The sequence below is a fragment of the Urocitellus parryii genome (genome assembly GCF_045843805.1).
Source record: "Urocitellus parryii isolate mUroPar1 chromosome 13 unlocalized genomic scaffold, mUroPar1.hap1 SUPER_13_unloc_10, whole genome shotgun sequence".
Taxonomy (NCBI): domain Eukaryota; kingdom Metazoa; phylum Chordata; class Mammalia; order Rodentia; family Sciuridae; genus Urocitellus; species Urocitellus parryii.
Genome location: NW_027551762.1, coordinates 1,262,522 through 1,279,121, shown reverse-complemented (window position 1 = coordinate 1,279,121; position 16,600 = coordinate 1,262,522). Strand labels below are relative to the sequence as shown.

Below are 16,600 nucleotides of genomic sequence, written 5' to 3'. Positions count from 1 at the left end.
TATATATATATATATATATATATTCTTTATATGTATTCACATCTTCTTTTAATTCTTTTTTAAAATATTTTTTAGCTCTCAATGGACCTTTATTTTTTGTTTATTTATATGTGGTGCTGAAGAACATGCTAGGCAGATGCTCTACTACTGAGCCACCACTCCAGCCCTATATAGCATAGATCATAATATATATATATATATATATATATATATATATATATATATATATATATATGACTATTGTTTAACCATAAAGAAGAATGAAGTCCTGTCATTTGCCTCAAAGTGGATAGAACTGGTTTTATTGTGTTAAATGAAATGACACAGAAAAGCAAGAAGACAAATCTTTCATGTTTTTTCTCAAATGTTAAATTTAAAAAAAAAAGAGATTTGAAAGTAGAAGAGAGATTGCTGGGGATCAGAAAAGGTGCTGGGGGATGGGGGGAGGTAATATGAGGGCAATGTATGCATGTGTGGAAATATCACAGTGAGTTAGATTTCTGTGTACAATTATTATGAGATAATAATTATAATAAAAATAAGTAGATAAAATCTGGCTCCTCCAAAAAATAATGAAATAAAATCTCGGCTAAGGGAGGAGAACCATACATATGAACAAAGAGAAACAGACTACGTCTCTAGAATCCAGGTACCCCAGAGCACTCTCATGAGCTTGTTGTTCACCTTAATACAAAAAGCCCTTCATGCCAATGAGAACTGTGCAAGGATTCCACCCTGCCCTTTGAGAGATGTTGAGTGTCATCCACACTCAGGGAGGTGCCAGCACTCTGCAGATATCCTTGATGTATTTGATGACAGACAGAGGGGACCCAAAGGAGAAGCTGCTGCTTTACAGAGGGGAAGGGTGTGTGTGAAATGTCTCTCCCTGGAAAGAAAAAAGAAACACTTAAATAAGGGTGAAATCTCTGGCTCCATTCAAAAACCCAGTAGAGTGCAGAGAAAATGTCCCTCAAATGTATTTTTTTGCCAATTGCCACCACTGAGCCTCACCTTCTTGAGGAGCTACTGTTGCAGGATTGCAGACTGTGCATAGGGTCACCTCAACCTCCTGTTTGCTCCTACTGCCTTTTAAAACCACTTTGAGCAGATACCCCAGAGGTTAGCTCAGCGACCTCCCTTCTCTTGCTCTTTTTATGCATGTATTCCTCCAGGATCAATGTTTAGAGTTTGGGATTTGCTAATGGTATTGTATATTGCATTCTGGTGGGTATTTCTCATATTTTATAAACAAACTAGATAAGCAAACAGAGCCAGGAGCTCTTTGGAGTTCAAATCCACAAAAATTAAAACAAAATTTATCAAGTGTTCATATGCCATAATTTGCATACAGGTTAAGCATTCCCAATCTGAAAATCCAAACAGAAAATGATCCAAAATCTGATATTTTGAGAACATTAGAGTAATGCTCAAAACATTTTAGATTTTGGAACTTTTTAACTTTTGGATTTTTGAACTAGGCATGTTCAATGGGTAAAATCTGAGGAAATATTCCACAATCAAAAATTCTGAAATACGAAACAATTCTTGTCCCAAGCATTTCTAATGAGTTGCTCCACTATATGTTTTTAGCAAAACAATTATTTTCTCACATTAATGTCTGTGCCATTTTTTTTAGTGAATTAAAAGCTAAAAATCACTTTGTATCAAGGAGAAAAATCAAGCAAATTAATGAGATTTTAAAAATACAAGTTCAGGGGCTGGGGCTGGGGCTCAGAAGTAGAGCGCTTCCCTAGCACATGCGAGGCCCTGGGCTCAATCCTCAGCGCCACATGAAAACAAATAAATAAAAGAATAAAGGTATTGTGTCAAACTACAACTAAAAAATAAATATTAAAAAAATACAAGTTCAATCTTATTTTGTTATTTTTTTCATTTTAAATCATAGGCATATAAGAGAAATAATTAGAAAATAGTTTCATGATGCAAAAGGCTAGATTCTATATGATGGTCATAGAATAGGGCCAAGCGTGAATGGGCTGTGTCACATGTTTTCTCCTAATGATGAGACCAAAGCACGACAGTCCCCAGGCTGTAAGGACAGTGAATCATGTACTCAAAGTTTAAGAACTGACATACTGCTGTCTTGGAACATCCAGTGGTCTTGTTATGGTAGGCATAAAATCTACAAGCCATCTAACTTTTTTTTGGTGGGGGAAAGAAGGTTCAGCAAATTAAACCCAAGGGTATTTTATGACTGAGCCACAACCCCAGTCGTTTTTATTTTTATTTATTTTTTTTTTATTGGTCGTTCATAACATTACATAGTTCTTAATACATCATATTACACGATTTGATTCAAGTGGATTATGAACTCCCGCTTTTACCCCGTATACAGATTGCTGTATCACATCAGTTTCCCTTCCATTGATTGACATATTGCCTTTCTAGATTCTGATGTATTCTGCTGTCTGTCCTATTCTCTACTATCCCCCCTCCCCTCCCCTCCCCTCCCCTTTTCTCTCTCTACCCCTTCTACTGTAAATCATTTCTTCCATTTGTATTAACTTGTCTTACCCCTCCTTTCCTCTTATATGACATTTTGTATAACCCTGAGGATCGCCTTCCATTTCCATGCAATTTCCCTTCTCACTCCCTTTCCCTCCCACCTCTCATCCCTGTTTAATGTAAATCTTCTTCTCAAGCTCTTCGTCCCTACCCTGTCCTTGTTTACTCCCCTTATATCAAAGGAGTCATTTGGTATTTGTTTTTTTAAATATTGACTAGCTTCACTTAGCATAATCTGCTCTAATGCCATCCATTTCCCTCCAAATTCTATGATTTTGTCATTTTTTAATGCAGAATAATACTCCATAGTATATAAATGCCACATTTTTTTTTATCCATTCATCTATTGAAGGGCATCTAGGCTGGTTCCACAGTCTTGCTATCGTGAATTGAGCTACTATGAACATCGATGTAGCAGTGTCCCTGTAGCATGCTCTTGTTAGGGCTTTAGGGAATAGACCGAGAAGGGGAATAGCTGGGTCAAATGGTGGTTCCATTCCCAGCTTTCCGAGAAATCTCCATACTGCTTTCCAGATTGGCTGCACCAATTTGCAGTCCCACCAGCAATGAACAAGAGTGCCCTTTTCCCCGCATCCTCTCCAGCACTTATTGTTGTTTGACTTCCTAATGGCTGCCAGTCTTACTGGAGTGAGATGGTATCTTAGGGTAGTTTTGATTTGCATTTCTCTGACTGCTAGCGATGGTGAGCATTTTTTCATGTACTTGTTGATTGATTGTATGTCCTCCTCTGAGAAGTGTCTGTTCAGGTCCTTGGCCCATTTATTGATTGGGTTATTTGTTATCTTATTGTCTAATTTTTTGAGTTCTTTGTATAATCTGGTTATTAGGGCTCTATCTGAAGTGTGTGGAGTAAAGATTTGTTCCCAGGATGTAGGCTCCCTGTTTATCTCTCTTATTGTTTCTTTTGCTGAGAAAAAACTTTTTAGTTTGAGTAAGTCCCATTTGTTGATTCTATTTGTTAATTCTAGCGCTATGGGTGTCCTATTGAGGAATTTGGAGCCCGATCCCACAGCGTGTAGATCATAACCAACTTCTTCTTCTATCAGATGCCGTGTCTCTGATTTAATATCAAGCTCCTTGATCCATTTTGAGTTAACTTTTGTGCACGGCGAGAGATATGGATTCAGATTCATTTTGGTGCAAATGGATTTCCAGTTTTCCCAGCACCATTTGTTGAAGATGCTATCCTTCCTCCATTGCATGCTTTTAGCCCCTTTATCAAAAATAAGATAGTTGTAGTTTTGTGGATTGGTTACTGTGTCCTCTATTCTGTACCATTGGTCCACCCTCCTGTTTTGGTACCAGTACCATGCTGTTTTTGTTACTATTGCTCTGTAGTATAGTTTGAAGTCTGGTATCGCTATACCACCTGATTCACACTTCCTGCTTAGTATTGTTTTTGCTATTCTGGGTCTTTTATTATTCCATATGAATTTCATGATTCTTTTATCAATTTCTACAAGATATGCTGTTGGGATTTTGATTGGCATTGCATTGAACTTATATAGGACTTTTGGTAATATCGCCATTTTGATGATGTTAGTTCTGCCTATCCATGAGCAGGGTATATTTTTCCATCTTCTAAGGTCTTCTTCTATGTCTTTCTTTAGGGTTCTGTAATTTTCATTGTATAAGTCTTTCACCTCTTTTGTTAGGTTGATTCCCAAGTATTTTATTTTTTGGGGGGATATTGTGAATGGAGTAGTTGTCCTCATTTCCGTTTCAGAGGATTTGTCGCTGATATACAGGAATGCCTTAGATTTATGCGTGTTGATCTTATATCCTGCCACTTTGCTGAATTCATTTATTAGCTCTAATAGCATCTTTGTAGACCCTTTTGGATCTGCTAGGTATAGAATCATATCATCTGCAAATAGTGATAATTTCAGTTCTTCTTTTCCTATTTTTATGCCTTTAATTTCTTTCGTCTGCCTAATTGCTCTGGCCAGTGTTTTGAGGACTATGTTGAACAGAAGTGGTGAGAGAGGGCATCCCTGTCTTGTACCAGATCTTAGAGGGAATGCCTTCAATTTTTCTCCATTCAGAATGATGCTGGCCTGTGGCTTATCAAAGATTGCTTTTACAATGTTGAGGTATGATCCCGTTATCCCTAATTTTTCTAGAGTTTTGAACATAAAGGGATGCTGTACTTTGTGGAAAGCTTTTTCTGCATCTATCAAGATGATCATATGGTTCTTATTTTTAAGTCTATTGATGTGGTGGATAACATTTATTGATTTCCGTATATTGAACCAACCTTGCATACCAGGGATGAATCCTACTTGATCATGATGTATAATTTTTTTGATATGTATTTGAATCCGATTCGCCAGAATTTTATTGAGGATTTTTGCATCAAGGTTCATTAGAGATATTGGTCTGTAGTTTTCTTTCTTTGAGGTGTCTTTGTCTGGTTTCGGAATCAGGGTGATGTTGGCCTCGTAGAATGAATTTGGAAGTTCTCCCTCTTTTTCTATTTCCTGAAATAGCTTGAAAAGTATTGGTGTTAGTTCCTCTTTAAAGGTTTTGTAAAACTCTGCTGTATACCCGACCGGTCCTGGGCTTTTCTTAGTTGGTAATCTTTTGATGGTTTCTTCTATTTCCTCTATTGTTATTGGTCTGTTTAGGTTGTCTATATCCTCCTGACTCAATCTGGGCAGTTCATAAGACTTAAGGAATTTATCTATGCCTTCATTATCTTCTATTTTATTGGAGTATAAGGATTCAAAATAATTTCTGATTATCTTCTGTATTTCTGAAGTGTCTGTTGTGATATTGCCTTTTTCATCCCGTATGCTAGTAATTTGGGTACTCTCTCTTCTTCTCTTTGTTAGCATGGCCAAGGGTCTGTCAATTTTATTTATTTTTTCAAAGAACCAACTTTTAGTTTTGTCAATTTTTTCAATTGTTTCTTTTGTTTCAATTTCATTAATTTCAGCTCTGATTTTAATAATTTCTTGCCTTCTACTTCTTTTGCTGTTGTTTTGCTCTTCTTTTTCTAGGATTTTGAGATGAAGTATGAGATCATTTATTTGTTGGTTTTTTCTTTTTTTGAGGAATGAACTCCAAGCAATGAATTTTCCTCTTAGAACTGCTTTCAATGTGTCCCATAGGTTCCGATATGTTGTGTCTGTGTTTTCATTTAACTCTAGGAAGTTTTTAATTTCCTCCTTGATGTCTTCTAAAACCCATTGATCATTCAGCAACCTATTGTTCATTCTCCAAGTGATGCTTGATTTTTCCTTCCTACTTTTATCATTGAATTTCAGTTTCATTCCATTGTGATCAGATAAGATGCATGGTGTTATCTCTACCCCTTTATATTGTCTAAGAGTTGCCCTGTGACATAATATATGGTCTATTTTTGAGAAGGTTCCATGTGCTGCTGAGAAAAAAGTGTAACTACTTGATGTTGGGTGGTATAGTCTATATATGTCAATTAAGTCTAGATTGTTAATTGTGTTATTGAGTTCTATAGTTTCCTTATTTAACTTTTGTTTGGAAGATCTGTCCAGTGGTGAGAGAGGTGTGTTGAAGTCTCCCATGATTATTGTATGGTGGTCTATTAGACTCTTAAACTTGAGAAGAGTTTGCTTGATGAACACAGCTGCGCCATTATTTGGGGCATATATATTTATGATTGTTATGTCTTGTTGGTGTATGGTTCCCTTGAGCAGTATGACGTGTCCTTCTTTATCCCTTTTGATTAACTTTGGTTTGAAATCTATTTTATTAGATATGAGTATGGCCACTCCTGCTTGTTTCCGCAGTCCATATGAGTGGTATGATTTTTCCCAACCTTTCACTTTCAGTCTATGAATATCTTTTCCTATCAGATGCGTCTCCTGTAGGCAGCATATTGTTGGGTCTTGTTTTGTGATCCATTCTGCTAGCCTGTGTCTCTTGATTGGTGAGTTTAAGCCATTAACATTTAGGGTTATTTTTGAGATATGGTTTGTTCTTCTAGCCATATTTATTTATTGATGTTACTAAACCTGATTTGTTATCCTCTTTGACTACTTTCCCCCCTTTACTGTCCTACCTCCCAATGTTGGTTTTCAATGTTATTTTCCATTTCCTCTTCCTGTAATGTTTTGCCAAGGATTTTTTGAAGAGATGGTTTTCTAGCTGCGAATTCTTTTAACTTTTGTTTATCGTGGAAGGTTTTAATTTCATCTTCTATCCTGAAGCTTAATTTCGCCGGATACACGATTCTTGGTTGGAACCCATTTTCTTTCAGTGTTTGAAATATGTTATTCCAGGATCTTCTAGCCTTCAGAGTCTGTGTCGAGAGATCAGCTGTTATCCTGATTGGTTTACCTCTAAATGTAATCTGCTTTCTTTCTCTTGCAGCTTTTAAAATTCTCTCCTTATTCTGTATGTTGGACATCTTCATTATAATGTGTCTAGGTGTGGATCTCTTATGATTTTGCATATTCGGCGTCCTGTAGGCTTCTAGGATTTGGGATTCTGTCTCATTCTTCAATTCTGGGAAGTTTTCTCGTATTATTTCACTGAATAGACTGTTTATTCCTTTGGTTTGGAGCTCTGTGCCTTCTTGTATCCCAATGACTCTTAAATTTGGTCTTTTGATATTGTCCCATATTTCTTGGATGTTCTGCTCATGGTTTCTTAGCAGACTTGCTGAGCTGTCTATGTTCTTTTCCAGTTGAAATACTTTGTCTTCATTGTCTGATGTTCTCTCTTCTAAGTGATCTACTCTGCTGGTAGTATTCTCAATTGAGTTTTTAAGTTGGTTTATTGTTTCCTGCATTTCTAGGATTTCTATTTGTTTGTTTTTTATTACCTCCATCTCCCTGTGAAATTGATCTTTTACTTCCTGGATTTGTTTGTCAATGTGGTCTTTCATTGTCTGATTTTGCTGTCTCATGTCTTCCTTGAGACTCCAGATAATCTGAAGCATGTATATCCTGAACTCTTTATCTGACATTCCATCAGTTGCAGCTATTACCTCTTCTAATGTTGAGTTGACCTGCATAGCTTGTAGTCCTTTCTTTCCTTGTCTTTTCATACTGCTCGCGTTTCTTTCTGCTTGGTGCAACTGTTGTGTTTTTGAAATTTACCCCCTGGCCTGTCTTTCCAGTGGGCCGCAGGTATCTTTGCTCCCCCCGCTCCGGCACCTTGTAGCTCCCCAGTGCGTGCCACAGACTCCAGCCGCAGGGCGATTGCCTATCAGGCTATGCGCCCCTCCGTGCGGAGAAAAGGAGCTCCCGCAGTCGAACTTTGCACGATGGAAATCTGTCTGGAGCCCCTCGATTTCGCTGGAAATTGGCGGCGGCCTACTACGGGTTCGGGCGGGGCGGCCCAAGCCGCTCAGGGTGACCGCCGCTTGCAAAAGCGGTTGCTGGCTCCAGGACTTGACTTCTGCACGCGCCGCGGTGCCACCTGTGGAGCCGGTTATCTGTGGCCGCGTGGTTAGGGAACCGGAGGGAGAAGCAGCTGCTCCCAGAGTGAGCGCTATGCCTTCCAGGGGAGCCCGGATGGCGGAGGCCGACTGCGGGTTCGGGTGGGGCGGCCCAAGCCGCTCAGGGTAACCGCCGCTTTCAAAAGCGATTGCTGGCTCCGGGACTTGACTTCAGCACCCGCCGCAGAGCCACCTGAGGAGCCGGTTATCTGTGGCCGCGTGTTTAGGGACCCGGAGGGAGAAGCAGCTGCTCCCAGAGTGAGCGCTATGCCTTCCGGGAGAGCCCGGATGGCGGAGGCCGACTGCTGGTTCGGGCGGGGCGGTCCAAGCCGCTCAGGGTAACCGCCGCTTTCAAAAACGATTGCTGGCTCCGTGTCTTGACTTCTGCACCCGCCGCGTTGCCACCTGTGGAGCCGGTTATCTGTGGCCGAGTGGTTAGGGACCGGGATGGAGAAACAGCTGCTCCCAGAGCGAGCGCTATGCCTTCCCGGGAAGCCCGGATGGCGGAGGCCCACTGCGGGTTCGGGCGGGGCGGCCCAAGCCGCTCAGGGTAACCGCCGCTGCAAAAACGATTGCTGGCTCCGGGACTTGACTTCAGCACCCGCCGCAGAGCCACCTGAGGAGCCGCTTATCTATGGCCGCGTGTTTAGGGACCCGGAGGGAGAAGCAGCTGCTCCCAGAGTGAGCGCTATGCCTTCCGGGAGAGCCCGGATGGCGGAGGCCGACTGCGGGTTCGGGCGGGGCGGCCCAAGCCGCTCAGGGTAACCGCCGCTGCAAAAACGATTGCTGGCTCCGTGACTTGACTTCTGCACCCGCCGAGTTGCCACCTGTGGAGCCGGTTATCTGTGGCCGCGTGGTTAGGAACCGGATAGGTGGGGTGGCTGCTTGCAAAGCGAGAGCTAGGCCTCCCCGGGGAGCCCCTTGCTGGAGTGGCTAATGTCTGCAGACTAGACCTCTGTTCCCGAGTGGCCGCCCAAGATCCACTTCTCTGGGACAAACTGTCACTTCCAATAAACCTACCAGATCACGGCTGCTCTCCTCTAAAGGGAATTATGCTAGGGGTTCCTCTGAATGTAGGCTGCAACTGTCCAGGTGGGTCTTTCTTATCCCGTTAAAGTGGAGACGTTGGAGTCGCTGCTTCCTCGCCGGCCGCCATCTTCTTCCTCCCTCGTTTTTATTTTTAATATTTTATTTTTATTAGAGTCTCAGGATGTTGCTTCTGGTCTCTAAGTTGCCAAGGCTGGCCTTGAACTTTTGATCTTCCTGCTTCAGCTTCCTACTGGCTAGGATTATAGGCCTGCCATACTATGCCCGGCTCATCTAACTAATTTGACATTCTGCAATTGTGAAATCTGTAGGGAAATCAAACAGATCCATTTTGATGACTGTAGAAGATAGTGTCACTGTTCACATTCATGGTTTTGGTCACTCTGTTGAGATTTAAAAAATGACCAAAATGGGGCTAATTGTTAAATTGAAATAAATTTGTCCTAAACTTGTCTCCATACTTGCATGATGAATTTATCCCAAAGTAGCCTCCATATATGTGATCTGTAACCTAGCTTGCTATGCAAATAAACTGTAATCCATTAAATGGTATGGGGGGGCGTGGGTGTTGGGGGCGTGGTGTGGGGGCGTGGCGGTGGCTTGCCTCTTACCAAACAACTAAGTTTCCACCAATCACAGCAGAGCAGCTCCAAACAATCACTGATCTGACTATACGCAAATGGTCAGAAGCTTACTGCGTCCAATCAGGTGGTTTCAGTTTGGCAGTTCCTTTTCTTTGGCAGTGAGTGTAATCTGCAGAGGTGGTGCGGTTAACCGTCTTTGGTCCCAAGTGCAACACTGTGCTAGAACCTTATTTATTTATTTATTTTTTAATCAAGCTTTGCTAAATGAAGAGTTCTCAGTTTTTAATTCCCGTTAGGAACCAACTGTGAGAACATGCCTGTGTTCCTTCTGTCACTTGGCGGAACTCAAAGACTGTTTTCTGACCATCTTTGTGCCATCTAGGAGTAAAGTAAGCTGTAGTACCCAGACACAGAAGAGGCTGAGTTGGAATTAACTGCTTTTCCACCATAGTGTCAAAAGTTAGACCACAGCTTGAGAGCCCTGGGGTGGGGAGGGAGATGGTGACAGCAAGAATACTACTGATGAATAGAGTTCCAGAAGATAACTGTGAGGACCAACCAGGGGAAGTACAGGTTTGAGTCCCTGGAAACCAGACAGCATCCTGTGGGCTCAGGGAAAAGCAGCACCCATCAAGTGACATTTTCTTGCTCTTTTACTCCCAGGGTAGCTGCTGGACTTGAAGTGGTCAGAAGACAAGACCACTGGGCCTGTCTGGCATAAGATGTAGTTGTGCCAAATGCAAAGGGACATGTCTACCTGCTGCTTGCTGGCCTGGCTCTGCAGAATTCCACCAAGCCTGGCTGTTCCTGAAAGAAACCTCCTGCTTCAGAGCAGTGTCCTGTTTTGACTATGAACCTGGGACCAGCAGTATAATTACTACATCCAGACCTCATTTTGTCCCTGAAGAGAACCAGTGCATTTTTCCTTATTTGAACATAAGCAGGTAAGCCATGGGGACCCTAGATTTAACTGAAGGGCTGGAGACTTTAGCACTCAGGAGCAGTTGTGCATAGGCAGTGTGAAGAGAACAAAGTCAGTTTTGAAGAACTCCATGAGTGTAGCTTGTTCGCAGTCAAACAGCAGTAACTGGGATTGCAGAAAACAGTCCTCTAACACCAAGGTAAATTAGTAGAAACACATTAATATATTCAAAATAGTTGTTTGAAAAATTACTTAAAAGAATATTTCTTTTTTTCTCAGAATTGTAAATCTTTAGTGTGTATTAAACATTAGCTTTTATGCTAGAAAATTAATCGCTTAATTCTTGGAACAATATACCACAATTGTGTGTCCTTTGTTTCACAAGTAAAAGTTGGCAATTATGCAGTAGAAATAAAAATAATGAAAATGGAGCTGGTGTTGTGGCTCAGTGGTAAAGCACTTGCCTAGCACGTATGAGGCACTAGGTTAAATTCTCAGCACTTCATATAAATAAATAAAATAACAGTTAATTGACAAGTAAAAAAGTATTTAAAAATGATAATATCAAACTCATCTAATAGGAACCATGCAGTGTTTTAATATTATAACTCATTTCCCCTTCACTGCAACATTATTAACATTCTTTCTCATGTTAGGAAGTGATTGTTGGAGACACTGAGTGTCTCCACTGAAATGTGAAAAGTATAACTGAAATTTGGAAAGTTTCTTGCACTGCAGAGACCACAGTGCACAAAAGAAATTCATACACCTTATATAGTTTTTCTTCATGTTAGAAATAGGTATGAGAAGTGTTCCTGGCAGCAGATTATGGTAGGAATATAAAAGGATAGTGGAATGTTCTTGCTTGCAAAGTTTCAGGAGGATTCCTGAGCTGAGAGATATCTGTCTTGTGAAGCAGCTATTGGGAAAAATGGTAGATTGTGAGAACATCAAGGAGCAGGTGGCAGCAATTTCATGTTTTGGACAAAGAGTAAAGGGAAGAACTGCGTACATAATGAGAGTGAATGAGGGTGAGAAAAGCTAATGCACAAAAATGTTCCGGACTCCAGGACTGTGCCAGCCGTGTTCCCTAGAAGAGAGCTTAGCATTTTCTAATCCCCATTCACTCTGGCTGGTACAGCATTATTTTATAGCTTGCTGGGCATTAGTTTCACCTGTGTGGTTTACATAACTGTGGTTTCATGGGTGTGAGACGTGTGGACCACATGTTTATGGGGAGATGGGTGTTCTTGTCATGACAACTCAGCCCAGGGAGGGGCACCCTAGCAAACCTTTGAGTAACCACAGAGGCCTGCACCTGTTTGGAAAATGCAGCAATCCATATTGGCCCCAGAAATAATTACAGCAATTGATTGTGTTAAAAGAGTGGTTGTGAATGTGACCGACCTTAGAGAAAACAGGGGGAAGCCATTGGGACTGTCTGGAGCTGGGTGTGTCATACTGTTAAGGTAGTGAGAAGGACATAAAGTGTAGTTATGTCTGGGAAAAACTTGGAGGAACTTTTTTTTCTGTGGGATTTCTTTAGAAGTCAAAGTGCTTGACATTGTCAACAGCATTATAGTCTATTGAAGGGGAATTGTTCTTAAGAGATAACATTGTAGAATACCTCCGTGTTTTTGTTTTGTTTGGGTTTGCTTATTTGCAATACAGCTTTTTCCCTTAGAGTATGAAGAAGGCATCACATATTTTACCATTCCACACTGTCTTCTGGAATGCCTGATTTGTTGAAGTCAGTGTGAAACCTGTGTTAAATAAAAGTCTGTTCCAAATTGAATTTGCAATAGATTCTAAATATCATTTAGAAAGTCATCTGTGTATTTAAAAAAATCACTTCAAGGTAGGCACAGTGATGCACACCTGTAGTCCCAGCTACTCAGGAGTCTGAGGGAAGATGATTGCAAGTTGGAAACCAGCCTCAGCAAATTAGCAAGACCGTCTAAAAATGAAATAAAGGGGCTTGGAGTGTAGCTCAGTGGTAGGCCCTGGATTCATTCTCTAGTCCTATGAAACAAAACAAAAAAAATTACTTTATTTGCAGCAAAATGTGTTAATGTGAAAAAATTTAAAAGATGTATTTTTGTTATTTTCTTTAATATCTTACTCTTTTAAAAAATATTTATTTATTTGAATTAGGTATACATGACAGCAGAATGCATTTTGATTCATTGTACATAATTGTGGCACAATTTTATATTTCTATGGTTGTACAGGATGTAGCATCACACCATATATGTAGTCATACATGTACCTAGGGTAGTGATGTCCATCTCATTCCACCACCTTTCCTACACCCATGCACCCTCTCTACTCTCCCTACCCTTTGTCCAATCAAAGTTCTTTCATTTTTCCCATGCCTCCCCCACCCTCTTTATGGATCAGCATCCACTTATCAGAGAGAGCATTCAGCCTTTGATTTTTTGGGATTGGCTTACTTCGCTTAGCATAATATTCTCCACCTCCATCTGTTTACCTGCAAATGCCATAATTTTATTGTCTTTTAATGCTGAGTAATATTTTATTGTGTATATATACACCACAATTTCTTTATCCATTCATCTATTGAAGGGAACCTAGGTTGCTTCCACAGTTTAGCTATTGTGAATTCAGCTGCTATAAACATTGATGTGGCTGTGTTACTATAGCAGGCTGATTTTAAGTCCTATGAGTATAGACTGATAGGGATAGCTGGGTCAGATAGTGATTCCATTCTAAGAATCCCTAAGGAATCTCCATACTGCTTTCCAGATTGGTTGTACCAATTTGCAGTCCCACCAGCAATGTATAAGTGTGCCTTTTACCTCACATCCTCACCAACATTTATTGTTGTCTGTATTCCTGATAACTGCCATTCTGACTGGTGTTAGAGGAAATCTTACATTTACATTTACATTTCTCTAATTACTACAGATGTGGAACATTTTTTCATATATTTGTTGATCAAAGGCATATCTTCCTCTGAGAAGTGTCTGTTCAGCTCCTTAGCCCATTTATTGATTGGGTTGTTTGTTTTTTGGTGTTTTTTGAGTTCTTTATACATCCTGGAGATTAGTGCTCTGTCTGACGTGTGTGGCAAAAATTTTCTCTCAAAATGTAGGCTCTCTGTTCACCTGATTGATTTTTTCTTTTGCTGAGAAGAAGCTTTTTAGTGTGAGTCTATCCCATTTATTAATTCTTGATTTTTTTTCTTGTGCTTTAGGAGTCTTGTTAAGAAAGTTGGGGCCTAAAGTGACATTATGAAGATTTGGGCCTAATTTTTCCAGTTCTCCCAGCACTGTTAGTTGAAGGGGCTATATTTTCTCCAATGTATGTTTTTGGTGCTGTTGTCTAGTATGAGATAACTGTATTTGTGTGAGTTTGTCTCTATGTCTTCTATTCTTTAACAGTGGTCTATATGTCTATTTTGGTACCAATACTAAGCTGTTTTTGTTACTATAGCTTTGTAGTATAGGTTAAGGTCTGCTACTGTAATGCCTCCTGCTTTTTACCTCACATCCTCACCAACATTTTACTTTGGCTATTCTGGGTCTCTTATTTTTCCAAATAAATTTCCTGCTTGCTATTTCTATTTCTATAAGGAATGATGTTGGGCTTTTAATTGGAATCACATTGAATCTGTATAGCGTTTTGGGTAGTTATGGCCATTTTCTCAATATTAATTTTGCCTATCCAGGAGCATTGGAGATCTTTCCATCTTCAAAGATCTTTCAATTTCGGGCACCGGGCACCGCGCGCAGGGAGGTGGGGTGGGCGACCTCGGGGCCAGGCTGGGCACTGCACGCCAGGGGAGGCCGCACCGAGGTCCTAGCCTGGAAATCTCTGGGCCCTCGTGCCCGCGGGGGCAACGCAGACCGAGGGCACCGCTTGCCCATGGGCACCTGTCCGCACCTAGGTATCCGTGTGGCGAGCGCACAGAAACCACCTGCTCACCACGCCCTGATGTTTTGGGCAATATTCTGAGGTCGTTCTCAATTCTCCCTACTGATCGCCTGGGTCGAGGAATTGAAGGAGGCCCAAGAATTAGTGTAGTTTTGATGTTGGGCAAACCGAAGCACAGAGGGCTTGCTATTCGGGTCTCTGGAGGGGCAAGCTCTGCCCGTTAATGGGTTCAGCTGTTGCAAAAATAATTGGTAATAATGTCAAGAAACTACAGAAGTTTGCCTCCACAGTCAAGATGTGGGTCTTTGAGGAAACAGTGAATGGGACAAAACTGACAGACATCATAAATAATGACCACGAAAATGTCAAATATCTCCCTGGACACAAGCTGCCAGAAAATGTGGTCGCCGTCTCCAATCTCAGCGAGGCTGTGCAGGATGCAGACCTGCTGGTGTTTGTCATCCCCCACCAGTTCATTCACAAGATCTGCGATGAGATCACTGGCAGAGTACCCAAGAAAGCACTGGGGATCACCCTCATCAAGGGCATAGACTGTTAGGCCAGGACGCAAGAAAAGACCACTGACTCCAATTAAAATCAAATTAAAGCAAGCTTATTATTTCGACCGGCCGGGCTGCCTTGCCCCTCAAATCGTGGGAGCCAAGGACAGCCCCGAGGCTTCTTTGTGGCCCAGTTTTATAGCCCAAAAAGTTACACAAAGGGGGGGGTTACAGATAACAACATTCTGAAGGGCATAACACAAGTTTACATTTTGCTGGCCCCGGCATCAGAATTTATGGAGATCTTAGAGACTCAGAGAGGGTCGTTGTCTGGCCAGGGAGGGCCAGAATTTATGAGGCGTCACTAAGGTTTAGGAAAGGGTTGTTATATGGTCAGGGAAAACCGGACCTGGGTGAGTTCAGGGCACGGGCAGGCATTCCAATCAGCTTTACAACATCAACTAATGGCCAGGCCATACAGACATCCTGATATTTTTACAGAAAACAGAAATGAATCCTTCATAACTTGTGACAAGCTGGCTTCTAATCTAATGAGATAACTAGGCTAGGTATATCAAGACGAGGGCCCCGAGGGACTGAAACTCATTTCTGACATCATCCGGGAGAAGATGGGCATTGACATCAGTGTGCTGATGGGCGCCAACATTGCCAGCGAGGTGGCTGCGGAGAAGTTCTGTGAGACCACCATTGGCAGCAAAATCATGGAGAATGGCCTTCTCTTCAAAGAACTTCTGCAAACCCCCGATTTCCGAATAACTGTGGTTGATGATGCAGACACGGTTGAACTTTGTGGTGCTCTTAAGAACATTGTGGCCATGGGAGCTGGGTTCTGCGATGGCCTCCTCTGTGGAGACAACACCAAAGCCGCCGTCATCCCCCTCGGCCTCATGGAAATGATCGCTTTTGCCAGGATCTTCTGCAAGGGCCAGGTGTCCACAGCCACCTTCCTGGAGAGCTGTGGGGTGGCCGACCTGATAGCCACCTGCTACGGAGGGTGGAACCGCAGGGTGGCAGAGGCATTCGCCAGAACCGGGAAGACCATTGAAGAATTGGAGAAGGAGATGCTGAATGGGCAGAAGCTCCAAGGACCTCAGACTTCTGCTGAAGTATACCGCATCCTCAAACAGAAGGGACTCATGGATAAGTTTCCATTGTTTACTGCCGTGTATCAGATCTGCTAGGAAGGCCGACCTGTCTCAGAGATGCTGTCCTGTCTCCAGAGCCATCCAGAGCACATCTAACAGGAATCACATAAGGGGCTGGGGAAAGTCCTGCCTCTCCCTTCAGTCTTTTGGGTTCTTGTGAAAACCAACACTTGGCATCAAGAGATTTGCCCGATTGTGCTCCCAATACGGACATGTATGAATTGTTACAGGTTCGTTTTTGAATTACAAGAGGCAGTTCCTTGGCTCAACTGTACAGGGCAACAACTAAACACACATGTGGGCATGTGTGTTCATTTCTCATTGTGTGGGTGTTTCTACTAATCAATATTATACATCCTTTTTAAAGATCACATTTGAAATTTCCCCACTGTGGTACTCTATAAGATTGGGACTATCTCAGCTAAATTTTTTAGATGTACTTCATATGTATTTGAGTGGATGAATTATTTTTTTTCTCCTTCTTTTGATGATAAATTTAACCAGCATTAAAA

General features: G+C 41.6%; 1 pseudogene; it reads left to right on the top strand.

The window, feature by feature from the left end:
- Positions 1 to 14,645: 14,645 nt before the first annotated feature.
- On the top strand, positions 14,646 to 16,250 carry LOC144251307 (glycerol-3-phosphate dehydrogenase 1-like protein pseudogene; annotated as a pseudogene).
- The last annotated feature ends 350 nt before the right edge of the window (positions 16,251 to 16,600 follow it).